Raw genomic sequence first — 12,479 nt, forward strand, 5'->3', positions numbered from 1 at the left:
CATCGGGGGAAAGTGGCGGAAAGTAACTCTCGAACTGAAACTTAAGAAAATTTCGAGAGCAAAGTAAGAAGGTACCATGAGAAGTTTAAGCGGGTAGGCAAGCGTTCGATGCCTAAACAAAGTGTGAAAGGGGTCCAAAGCAACGAGAATAAGTATTGCGTCTGATACCAAAGCAGATTACTAGGAAGATGACCCATGAATTACATACGAAGACAAGCGCGAGGAATAACTTTGGCAACAAGGGTGTACAGGAGAGTCAGGTTTCGATCCAGTGGAACTGTGGGTTAAACCTAGAAAGGACGTTGACATCTGCACGGTCAAGATAGCAAGGTATGTCAGAGGATAGCCTGCCAGTTTTGTTGGCAACAATGTTGGTACCTAGGGCGAGGGACGAAGAGAACCATTTTCCTGCTCGTTGAATGAGGCGGACCAATAGGCAAAGTTCTCGTCCATCAGTGGTTACTGGAATGTCATCAGCAATAGTAAAATGGCCTTACTGACAGAGTTGTACAACAGAGGTGTTTACATAAGCAGTGAATTATTACTTCTTAGATCATATAGATCACTAGAAAGGTCAAACAAACCTATGGAAAGGTAAAATGTGTTTAAACACAGATATCATGGGTATATTCTTCCCAAAGTCAAGCTGAGGATGATATCCAAGACAGGATATAAAGTAGAAAACCCTTTAGATAAGGGGAGAGAAACTTCATGACATTACCCATACAACGGTATTTGGATAATTGATAAAGAAAATTTAGCATTGTGCATCAAATGTTGTTATTGAAAATCGGAGTACCATAGACATGCTCCGAGATAGCACTGACATGGTCTTGAAGCAAAGGTTGGACTTGGATATACAAAGGATTCATCAGGAACAACTTATAGAATAAGCCTTACAAATTCCTCAGGGAATAATGGATAACCTTGCAAAAAAAATTATAATGATAGGTCCTCCAGCCAGGGGGTGCTAGGCATGACATCATCTTGCCGGGTCATATATATATATATAGACCAATGTTATAACTCTTGGAAATATGTTCCAACCATCATATCTGGCCAAGATTCAGATCTGATTGGTGTTAGGATAACTCAGACTCAGGATGCGTGAGAAGAAAGGTGCAACACAAATTGTCAAGATGACATTGTAAGATTCTCGGGAATTGAACTATGGAAGCGAGTTCCGAAACAAGAGTTCATCATTAAATCAAAGAGAGGATGAGGAGGTCGCTGATGGTCTCAACGACAATTCATCGAGATTTCCAAAAGATGGATCTCCACAATTATGTGAACACGGAGATAACATTTAACAGATCAAATGATATAATGATGTATGCTCAAGGGAAACATACACAATTAATCACTGGTTGAAAGGTGCACCCGAGATATGGGCATAGGTAGTATGATCAATGCTAGAATGGTGATTCGATAACCAAAAGACTTAAAATGAAGCTATCGACCATTCACTTCAAAGCAATAGAGTTGCTAGAACTTTTGAATTCACGCATCATAGTTCAATTCTCGTTATTCCGGTTAGAAACAACACGGGGACCAAGGAATGAACGAATATTGCAAGAAGGATCATCTGTATCAAGAATTCTTAAGAGATGGTGAAATTCTCACGACATTTTTGACATAAAAGATGGTAATACTCCAAGGTAAAAAAAATAACAAATGCTGGATAGCAAGGATCTCAAGGTATAACACGAAACATGAACAAGTTTTTGTTGAACGGAAGGCAATAAAGTGGTCGATGATAAAACAAATCATCAAGGGCAAGGATGGTATTTCTCATCATGAATTCAACTGATATCCTGGAAGAGCTCGGAATGCTGATGATGATCACGACACATTTGTCGAGAGATCTCATGAAGATGTAATCGATGGGTGATGACATCAAGTTGAAGGAATGATGAAGCGAAAGGTTGTTGGAACCATGGGTACGACACAAACTCAAAATCAAGTTTCTTGTTCAAGGAGAAATGATATGACAAGGAAGATCGATGTAAGATTAGCTCACCATCAAAATTTGTGCTCCGGGAAGAACCAGATAGCACAGTTAAATTTAGCACGATAATGATGTAGACGATAAGGCTAGGAATGACATGATGGAGTATTAAACTCATAAGCAATGAAGATTACTAAGAGTTGTCGAATCGCGGTGCGGACTCGATTCACTATTCGGTGTTCTCGGTTGACGACAACCCAAAACTCATCGAGTGACTATGATATGGAAAGGTATTACTCCGGCACAAATGCATAAGATGTAGTGCAATGGCATGATATCCTCGAGATACCAGGGAGATAATACTCGAAGGCATATCAAATTAAAGGTTGAAGTGGGGTGTATTGATCTATAGAAGACAAGCACTTCTACTTGTCTGAGAAATGGATTCAAAGGAAGAAATTATGGTCGGAACCACAATTGCAAAGGATCAATTCACAGATCCAGATTATATTTTCAAGGAAATAGTTATTATTGCAAGAAGCTTCCATGATAGGATCTACATTGTGTCCATGGGCATGAACACAAAGGTTCAAGGTCGACTCCCACTTCGTCAATGCATAACCTTCCATTCACCTCTCGTATTTCAAAAATGACATTAGTTCTTGAAAGTTTTACCTGGTGCAATACCAGATAAGTATGACCCGTGAAATCTTTCGGGTTCACACGGATTAGGGAATGCGTAGGTTCAACCCATCAAGGAATCTTAGGAACATATACCACAACTTCAATAGTAATTAACACAAGCTCGATAGTAGAGCATGGATGACAAAAGGAGAGGATACAATTTACCGAATGCATTATGTATCAGGGAAAGATCTTCTCAAGGTTTTTGTATATGAAGGACACTGTTGGATGATATTACAACAAAGGATCCGACGGTCCATAGCAGAGCGGATGTGAGTATCGGTACACAAGCAAAGGAAGAAACAATGCGAAGGCATTGGATTATAGAAGCAACAGACTAATTCAAAGCTCAATGTAAAGAATCATGATTTCTGATTCAAGGGATCAGAAGCAAACGCTCTGATTAAGGATGGTTAAGCTGAATAGACTTAGGGGTACAATCGACGACAATTTGATTGGTCGATAAACAGATCATGTTCAAAATGACATCTCAGCCGGAAAGGTAATTTTAAAAAGAATCAACCGATGATTGCGTGCATTGATAACCCACAAGTATAGGGGATCGCAACAGCTTTCGAGGGTAGAGTATTCAACCCAAATTTATTGATTCGACACAAGGGGAGCCAAAGAATATTCTCGAGTATTAGCAGTTGAGTTGTCAATTCAACCACACCTGGATAACTTAGTATCTGCAGCAAAGTGTTTAGTAGCAAAAGTGGTATCATAGTAATGGTACAGTAGCAACAGTAAAGATAAATGTTTTTGGGTTTTTGTAATAGTTGTGACAGTAGCAACGGAAAAGTAAATAAGCGAAGAACAATATATGAAAAGCTCGTAGGCAATGAATCAGTGATGGATAATTATGCCGGATGCGATTCCTCATGCAATAGTTATAACATAGGGTGATATAGAACTAGCTCCAGTTCATTAATGTAATGTAGGCATGTATTTCGTAAATAGTCATATGTGCTTATGGAAAAGAACTTGCATGACATCTTTTGTCCTACCCTCCCGTGGCAGAGGGATCCTAGCAGAAACTAAGGGATATTAAGGCCTCCTTTTAATAGAGAACCGGACCAAAGCATTAACACATAGTGAATACATGAACTCCTCAAACTACGGTCATCACCGAGAAGTATCCCGATTATTGTCACTTCGGGGTTGTCGGATCATAACACATAATAGGTGACTATAGACTTGCAAGATAGGATCAAGAACACACATATATTGATGAAAACATAATAGGTTCAGATCTGAAATCATGGCACTCGGGCCCTAGTGACAAGCATTAAGCATAGCAAAGTCATAGCAACATCAATCTCAAAACATAGTGGATACTAGGGATCGAACCCTAACAAAACTAACTTGATTACATGGTAAATCTCATCCAACCCATCACCGTCCAGCAAGCCTATGATGGAATTACTCACACACGGCGGTGAGCATCATGAAATTGGTGATGGAGGATGGTTGATGATGACGACGGCGACGAATCCCCCTCTCCGGAACCCCGAACGGGCTCCAGATCAGCCCTCCCGGGAGAGATTAGGGCTTGGCGGCGGCTCCATATCGTAAAACACGATGAAACTTTCTCGCTGATTTTTTTCTCCGCGAGACGGTATATATGGAGTTGGAGTTGAGGTCGGAGGAGGTCCAAGGGGCCCACGAGATAGGGGGCGCGCCCCCCTGTCTCGTTGATAGGCCTTGGGCCCCCTGGCCCTGATTCTTTCGCCAAAAATTCTTATTAATTCTGAAAAGTCCCTCCGTGGATTTGCAGGTCATTCCGAGAACTTTTCTTTTCTACACATAAAACAACATCATGGTAGTTCTGCTGAAAACAGCGTCAGTCCGGGTTAGTTTCATTCAAATCATGCAAGTTAGAGTCCAAAACAAGGGCAAAAGTGTTTGGAAAAGTAGATACGTTGGAGACGTATCAACTCCCCCAAGCTTAAACCTTTGCTTGTCCTCAAGCAATTCAGTTGATAAACTGAAAGTGAAAAAGAAAAACTTTTACAAACTCTGTTTGCTCTTGTTGTTGTAAACATGAAAAGCCAGCATTCAAGTTTCAGCAAATATTACGAACTAACCATACTCACAATAACACAAAGGTCTCACAATTACTCATATCAATAGCATAATCAGCTAGCGAGTCATAATAATAAAACTCGAATGACAACACTTTCTCAAAATAATCATAACATGATATAACAAAATGGTATCTCGCTAGCCCTTTCTGAGACCGCAAAACATAAATGCAGAGCACCTTTAAAGATCAAGGACTAACTAAACATTATAATTCATGGTAAAAGAGATCCAGTCAAGTCATACCCAATATAAACCAATAATAATGAATGCAAATGACAGCGTGCTCTCCAGCGGGTGCTTTTAATAAGAAGGGTGATGACTCAACATAAAAGTAAATAGATAGCCCCTTCGCAGAGGGAAGCAGGGATTTGTAGAGGTGCCAGAGCTCGATTTTAAAATAGAGATTGAATAACATTTTGAGCGGCATACTTTTGCTGTCAACACAACACCTATGAGATGGCTGTATCTTCCACACTAAATGCATTATAGGCAGTTCCCAAACAGAATGGTAAAGGTTTATACTCCCCCAACCACCAACAAGCATCAATCCATGGCTTGCTCGAAACAATGAGTGCCTCCAACACACAACAACCCTGGGGGAGTTTTGTTTAATTATTTTGATTTGCTTTGATCTTTTTGGATCATGGGACTGGGCATCCCGGTTACCGGGCCTTTCTCGTGAATGAGGAGCGGAGTCCACTCCTCGTGAGAATAACCCACCTAGCATGGAAGATATAGGCAGCCCTAGTTGTTACATGAGCTGCTCGAGCATACAAAACAGAATTTCATTTGAAGGTTTGGAGTTTGGCACATACAAATTTACTTGGAATGGCAGGTAGATACCGCATATAGGAAGGTATAGTGGACTCATATGGAACAACTTTGGGGTTTAAGGAGTTTGGATGCACAAGCAGTATTCCCGCTTAGTACATGTGAAGGCTAGCAAAAGACTGGGAAGCGACCAACTGAGAGAGCGACAACAGTCGTAAGCATGCATTAAAATTAATTCACACCAAGTACAAGCATGAGTAGGATATAATCCACCATGAACATAAATATCGTGAAGGCTGCATTGATTTGATTCAACTACATGCGTGAACATGTGCCAAGTCGAGTCACTCAATTTATTTAAAGGAGGATACCATCCCATCATACCACATCATAATCATTCTAATAGCATGTTGGCACACAAGGTAAACCATTATAACTCATAGCTAATCAAGCATGGCACAAGTAACTATAATCTCTAAATGTCATTGCAAATATGTTTACTTCATAATAGCTGACTCAGGAATGATGAATCGTCATATTTACAAAAACAAGAGAGGTCGAGTTCATACCAGCTTTTCTCATCCCAATAAGTCCATCATATATCGTCATTATTGCCTTTCACTCGCACGACCGAACGATGTGTATAATAATAAAAGTGTACATGCATTGGACTAAGCTGGAATCTGCAAGCATTCAACTCAAGAGAGAAGACAAGTAATATGGGCTCTAAATTAAATAAACAATCATGCATACAAGAGCCACTAAGCATTTTTAATAAGGTCTTCTTGACCCCCAAAGGAAAGAAAAGAAAATAAAACTTATTTACACGGGAAAGCTCCCAACAAGTAAAAGAAGAACGAGAAATCTTTTTGTTTTTTTTTCATTTTAATTCCTACTACAGGCAAGGATTTGCAATGAATAAAGCACTAGAACAAAAACTAATTGGACCAATGGAGGAGTCACATACCAAGCAACAATCTCCCAAAGCAGTTTTGTGAATGGAGCTTTGAGCTAAGAGATCGAAAATCGCAGCAAAACGAGCTAGAACTCGTGCTTGAGCTGGATGGGGATTTTTTTGGGTAGAAGGTGGAGTGTGTGAGTGCTGGCATAAGTGGAGGGGAGCCACCAGGAGCCCACGAGACAGGGGGGCGCGCCCTACAGGGGGGGCCTCCTCTCTCGTGGCCTGGTGCTTGGCCCTCCTGCAGTGTTTTTAGTGCCTAAAATCCTCAAATATTCCAGAAAAAATCATACTAAATTTGTAGCGCATTTGGAGCACTTTTATTTTCAGACTATTTTTTTATTGCACGGATAAATCAGAAAACAGACAGATAATAATATTTTTGCTTTATTTCTTCTAATTAACAGAAAGTAAAAAAGAGGGTACAGAGGGTTGTGCCTTCTAGTTTCATCCATCTCATGATCATCAAAATGAACCCGCTAACAAGGTTGATCAAGTCTTGTTAACAAACTCATTCCGAATAACACGGAACCGGAGAAATTTTGAATAACACTAAGTTACCTCAACGGGGATATGAAAATCCCCAACAATAAGAATATCATACTTTTTCTTGACAGTAGGAAGAGGAAATTCAAAATCTCCAAAAATGATAGTTGGAACTTTTTCAATAGTATTTATGCTATGAACTTGAGATTGTTTCCTCATAAAGTGTACCGTATGCTCATTGCCATTAACATGAAAAGTGGCATTGCCTTTGTTGCAATCAATAACAGCCCTTGCAGTATTAAGAAAAGGTCTACCAAGGATAATAGACATACTATCGTCCTCGGGAATATCAAGAATAACAAAGTCCGTTAACATAATGACATTTGCAACCACAACAGGCACATCCTCACAAATACCGACAGGTATAGTAGTTGATTTATCAGTCATTTGCAAAGATATTTCAGTAGGTGTCAACTTATTCAATTCAAGTCTACGATATAAAGAGAGAGGCATAACACTAACACCGGCTCCAAGATCACATAAAGCAGTTCTAACATAATTTCTTTTAATGGAGCATGGTATAGTTGGAACACCCGGATCTCCAAGTTTCTTTGGTATTCCACCCTTAAAAGTGTAATTAGCAAGCATGGTGGAAATTTCAGCTTCTGTTATCTTTCTTTTATTTGTGATGATATCCTTTATGTATTTGGCATAAGGATTTACTTTAAGCATATCAGTTAAGCGCATACGTAAGAAAATAGGTCTAATCATTTCAGCAAAGCGCTCAAAATCCTCATCATCCTTTGACTTGGATGGTTTAGGAGGAAAGGGCATGGGTTTCTGAACCCATGGTTCTCTTTCTTTACCGTGCTTCCTAGCAACAAAATCTCTCTTATCATAACATTGATTCTTTGATTGTGGGTTATCAAGATCAACAATAGGTTCAATCTCTACATCATTGTTATTACTAGGTTGAGCATCCACATGAACATCATTATTAGCATTATCATCAGGTTCATGTTCATCACCTGATTGCGTTTCAGCATCAGAGATAGAAGTATTATTGGGATTCTCAAGTGTTTCAATATTAGGTTCACTAGAAGTTTGCAAAGTCTTGTCGTTTTTCTTTTTCTTCTTCTTAGAAGAACTAGGAACATCTAGATTATTATTCTGAGAATCTTGCTCAATTCTTTTTGGGTGGCCTTCAGGATACAAAGGTTCCTGAGTCATTCTACCAGTTCTAGTAGCCACTCTAACGGCAAAGTCATTTTTATTATTCAATTCCTCAAGCAAATCATTTTGAGCCTTGAGCACTTGCTCGGCTTGAGTAGCAACCATAGAAGCATATTTGCTAACGCGGTGAAGTTCATCTTTAACTCTAGCCAGATTATCACCTACGCGTCCTATCTCGAAAGCATTATTCTTTAACTCTCGACCAACATAAGCATTAAAACTTTCTTGTCTAGCCATAAAGTCATCAAATTCATCTAAGCATGGGCTATGAAATTTAGTAGAGGGTATTTCAACTTTATCATATCTATAGAGAGAATTTACCTTTACTACCTGTGTCGGGTTATCAAGACAATGTGGTTCTTCAGGTGGTATATTCAGACCATGTATTTCTTCAATAGGAGGTAAATTCTTAACATCTTCAGCTTTAATACCTTTTTCTTTCATTGATTTCTTTGCCTCTTGCATATCTTCAGGACTGAGAAATAAAACACCTCTCTTCTTCGGGGTGGGTTTAGGAATAGGCTCAGGAGTTGGCTCAATTGGTTCAGGAATTACTTCTGGAACTGGCTTAGGAAGAGTCCAATTATTTTCATTAGTCAACATATTGTTCAATAATATTTCAGCTTTGTCGACTGTTCTTTCCCTGAAAACACAACCAGCACAACTATCCAAATGGTCCTTGGAAGCATCGGTTAGTCCATTATAAAAGATATCAAGTATTTCATTTTTCTTAAGATGATGATCAGGCAAAGCATAATGCAACCGGAGAAGCCTCCCCCAAGCTTGTGGGAGACTCTCTTCTTTGGTTTGCACAAAATTATATATTTCCCGCAAGGCAGCTTGTTTCTTATGAGCAGGGAAATATTTAGTAGAGAAGTAATAAATCATATCCTGGTGACTACGCACACAACCAGGAGCAAGAGAATTATACCAAGTCTTAGCATCACCCTTTAATGAGAACGGGAAGATCTTAAGGATATATAAATAGCGAGACTTCTCATCATGAGTAAATTGGGTGGCTATGTCATTTAACTTTGTAAGATGTGCCACAACTATTTCAGATTCAAGGCCATAAAAAGGATCAGATTCAACTAAAGTAATAATATCAGGATCAACAGAGAATTCATAATCCTTATCAGTAACACAGATAGGTGAAGTAGCAAAAGTAGGATCGGGTTTCATTCTAGCATTAAGAGACTGGTGCTTCCATTTAGCTAATAATTTCTTAAGATCATTTCTATCATTGCAAGCAATAATAGCTTCAGCAGCTTCTTTGTTCATAACATAACCCTTTGGAACAACAGGTAATACATAATCATTGGGGGAACATTCATCATCACTATCATCAATAATAGGTTCTTCAACATTTTCATTCCCCCTAACTCTAGCAAGTTGTTCATCAAGAAATTCACCTAATGGCAAAGTAGTATCACGCACAGAAGTAGTTTCATCATGCATAGCAGAAGTGGCATCATCAATAACATGCGACATATCAGAATTCATAGCAGTAGCAGGTTTAGGTGTCGCAAGCCTATCAATAACAGAAGAAGAATCTAGTGCAGAGCTAGATGGCAGTTCCTTACCTCCCCTCGTAGTTGAGGGCAAAATCTTGGTCTTAGCGTCTTTCAAGTTCTTCATAGTGATCAACAGATATAAATCCCAAGTGACTCAGGGAATAGAGCTATGCTCCCCGGCAACGACACCAGAAATTAGTCTTGATAACCCACAAGTATAGGGGATCGCAACAACTTTCGAGGGTAGAGTATTCAACCCAAATTTATTGATTCGACACAAGGGGAGCCAAAGAATATTCTTGAGTATTAGCAGTTGAGTTGTCAATTCAACCACACCTGGATAACTTAGTATCTACAGCAAAGTGTTTAGTAGCAAAAGTGGTATGATAGTAATGTACAATAGCAACAGTAAAGATAAATGTTTTTGGGGTTTTGTAATAGTTGTAACGGTAGCAACGGAAAAGTAAATAAGCGAAGAACAATATATGAAAAGCTCGTAGGCAATGGATCAGTGATGGATAATTATGCCGGATGTGATTCCTCATGCAATAGTTATAACATAGGGTGATATAGAACTAGCTCCAGTTCATTAATGTAATGTAGGCATGTATTCCGTAAATAGTCATACATGCTTATGGAAAAGAACTTGCATGACATCTTTTGTCCTACCCTCCCGTGGCAGCGGGGTCCTAGCAGAAACTAAGGGATATTAAGGCCTCCTTTTAATAGAGAACCGGACCAAAGCATTAACACATAGTGAATACATGAACTCCTCAAACTACGGTCATCACCGAGAAGTATCCCGATTATTGTCACTTCGGGGTTGTCGGATCATAACACATAATAGGTGACTATAGACTTGCAAGATAGGATCAAGAACACACATATATTGATGAAAACATAATAGGTTCAGATCTGAAATCATGGCACTCAGGCCCTAGTGACAAGCATTAAGCATAGCAAAGTCATAGCAACATCAATCTCAGAACATAGTGGATACTAGGGATCGAACCCTAACAAAACTAACTTGATTACATGGTAAATCTCATCCAACCCATCACCGTCCAGCAAGCCTACGATGGAATTACTCACACACGGCGGTGAGCATCATGAAATTGGTGATGGAGGATGGTTGATGATGACGACGGCGACGAATCCCCCTCTCCGGAGCCCCGAACGGGCTCCAGATCAGCCGTCCTGGGAGAGATTAGGGCTTGGCGGCGGCTCCATATCGTAAAACACGATGAAACTTTCTCGCTGATTTTTTCTCCGTGAGACGGTATATATGGAGTTGGAGTTGAGGTCGGAGGAGGTCCGAGGGGCCCATGAGATAGGGGGCGCGCCCTAGGGGGGGCGCCCCCTGTCTCGTGGACAGGCCTTGGGCCCCCTGGCCCTGATTCTTTCGCCAAAAAATTCTTATTAATTCTGAAAAGTCCCTCCGTGGATTTGCAGGTCATTCCGAGAACTTTTCTTTTCTACACATAAAACAACATCATGGTAGTTCTGCTGAAAACAGCGTCAGTCCAGGTTAGTTTCATTCAAATCATGCAAGTTAGAGTCCAAAACAAGGGCAAAAGTGTTTGGAAAAGTAGATACGTTGGAGACATATCATGCATTCGCACTCATGTTGAATCAATAGGATCAAAATGACGGTGTCAAAGGAGACTAATGAATGTTGCTAGACCTATGGGAAGCAACCATAGTGTAAGCAGACAAGTATATGTAGAGCAATAGTTTTAAAGAGGATTCTCGAATGATCGGATAGAATTTCAAGGTATCATATGAAACATATGAACAACTGGGGATGGATGAATACTCGATAAGTGCGAGTAATTATTTGCAGGGGTATCCATGTGGTAAAGAACTGCAAAGCAGTAGACACAAGGTATTCTCGTATCAATAGAGAGAAAGATCAACTGGGGATAAAAGTAAGAACGACAGGTGTATGTATTTATCCATAGGGATATTTCGGTGGTAGGGAATTGCAAAAGCAACAGGCACAAAGTCTTGAGAGAACATCAGAGGGAATCTTTGGAATCCTTCGATGCACCAAGCAATCATCTGGAGTGAGGGGCTCTCCGGGAGAAAGTAGTTACGAGAACCTAGTGTTAGAGTTAGCAAAATTCATTTAACCCGAATAGAAGAGAGCTCAGAGTCCCAGAGTATAGACGAGGAATAAAAGATCCTAATACCACCCAATGGCGATGTGGGCCCATAAGGCACACATCCATGTTAGTAAAAGTTTTGTAGTGACTAGACTAGACTTCGTCCAAGGAGTGTGGAAGGGGGATTCCTACAGGCAGTCGGCTCTGATACCATCTTGTGACGCCCCCAATTCAATCGTATACTAATCATACACGCAAACGTGTACGATCAAGATCAGGGACTCATGGGAAGATATCACAACACAACTCTACAAATAAAAAAGGTCATACAAGCATCATAATACAAGCCAGGGGCCTCGAGGGCTCGAATACAAGTGCTCGATCATAGACGAGTCAGCGGAATCAACAATATCTGAGTACAGACATAAGCTAAACAAGTTTGCCTTAAGAAGGCTAGCACAAACTGGGATACAGATCGAAAGAGGCGCATGCCTCCTACTTGGGATCCTCCTAAACTACTCCTGATCGTCGTCAGCGGCCTACACGTAGTAGTAGGCACCTCCAGTGCAGTAGTCGTCGTCGACGGTGGCGTCTGGCTCCTGGGCTCCAACGTCTGGTTGCGGCATCCGAGAAGAAGAGGAAAACGGGGGGAAAGAGGGAGCAAAGCAACCGTGAGTACTCATCCAAAGTACTCA

This window comes from Triticum aestivum, chromosome 1B (assembly GCF_018294505.1).
Source record: "Triticum aestivum cultivar Chinese Spring chromosome 1B, IWGSC CS RefSeq v2.1, whole genome shotgun sequence".
Lineage (NCBI taxonomy): Eukaryota > Viridiplantae > Streptophyta > Magnoliopsida > Poales > Poaceae > Triticum > Triticum aestivum.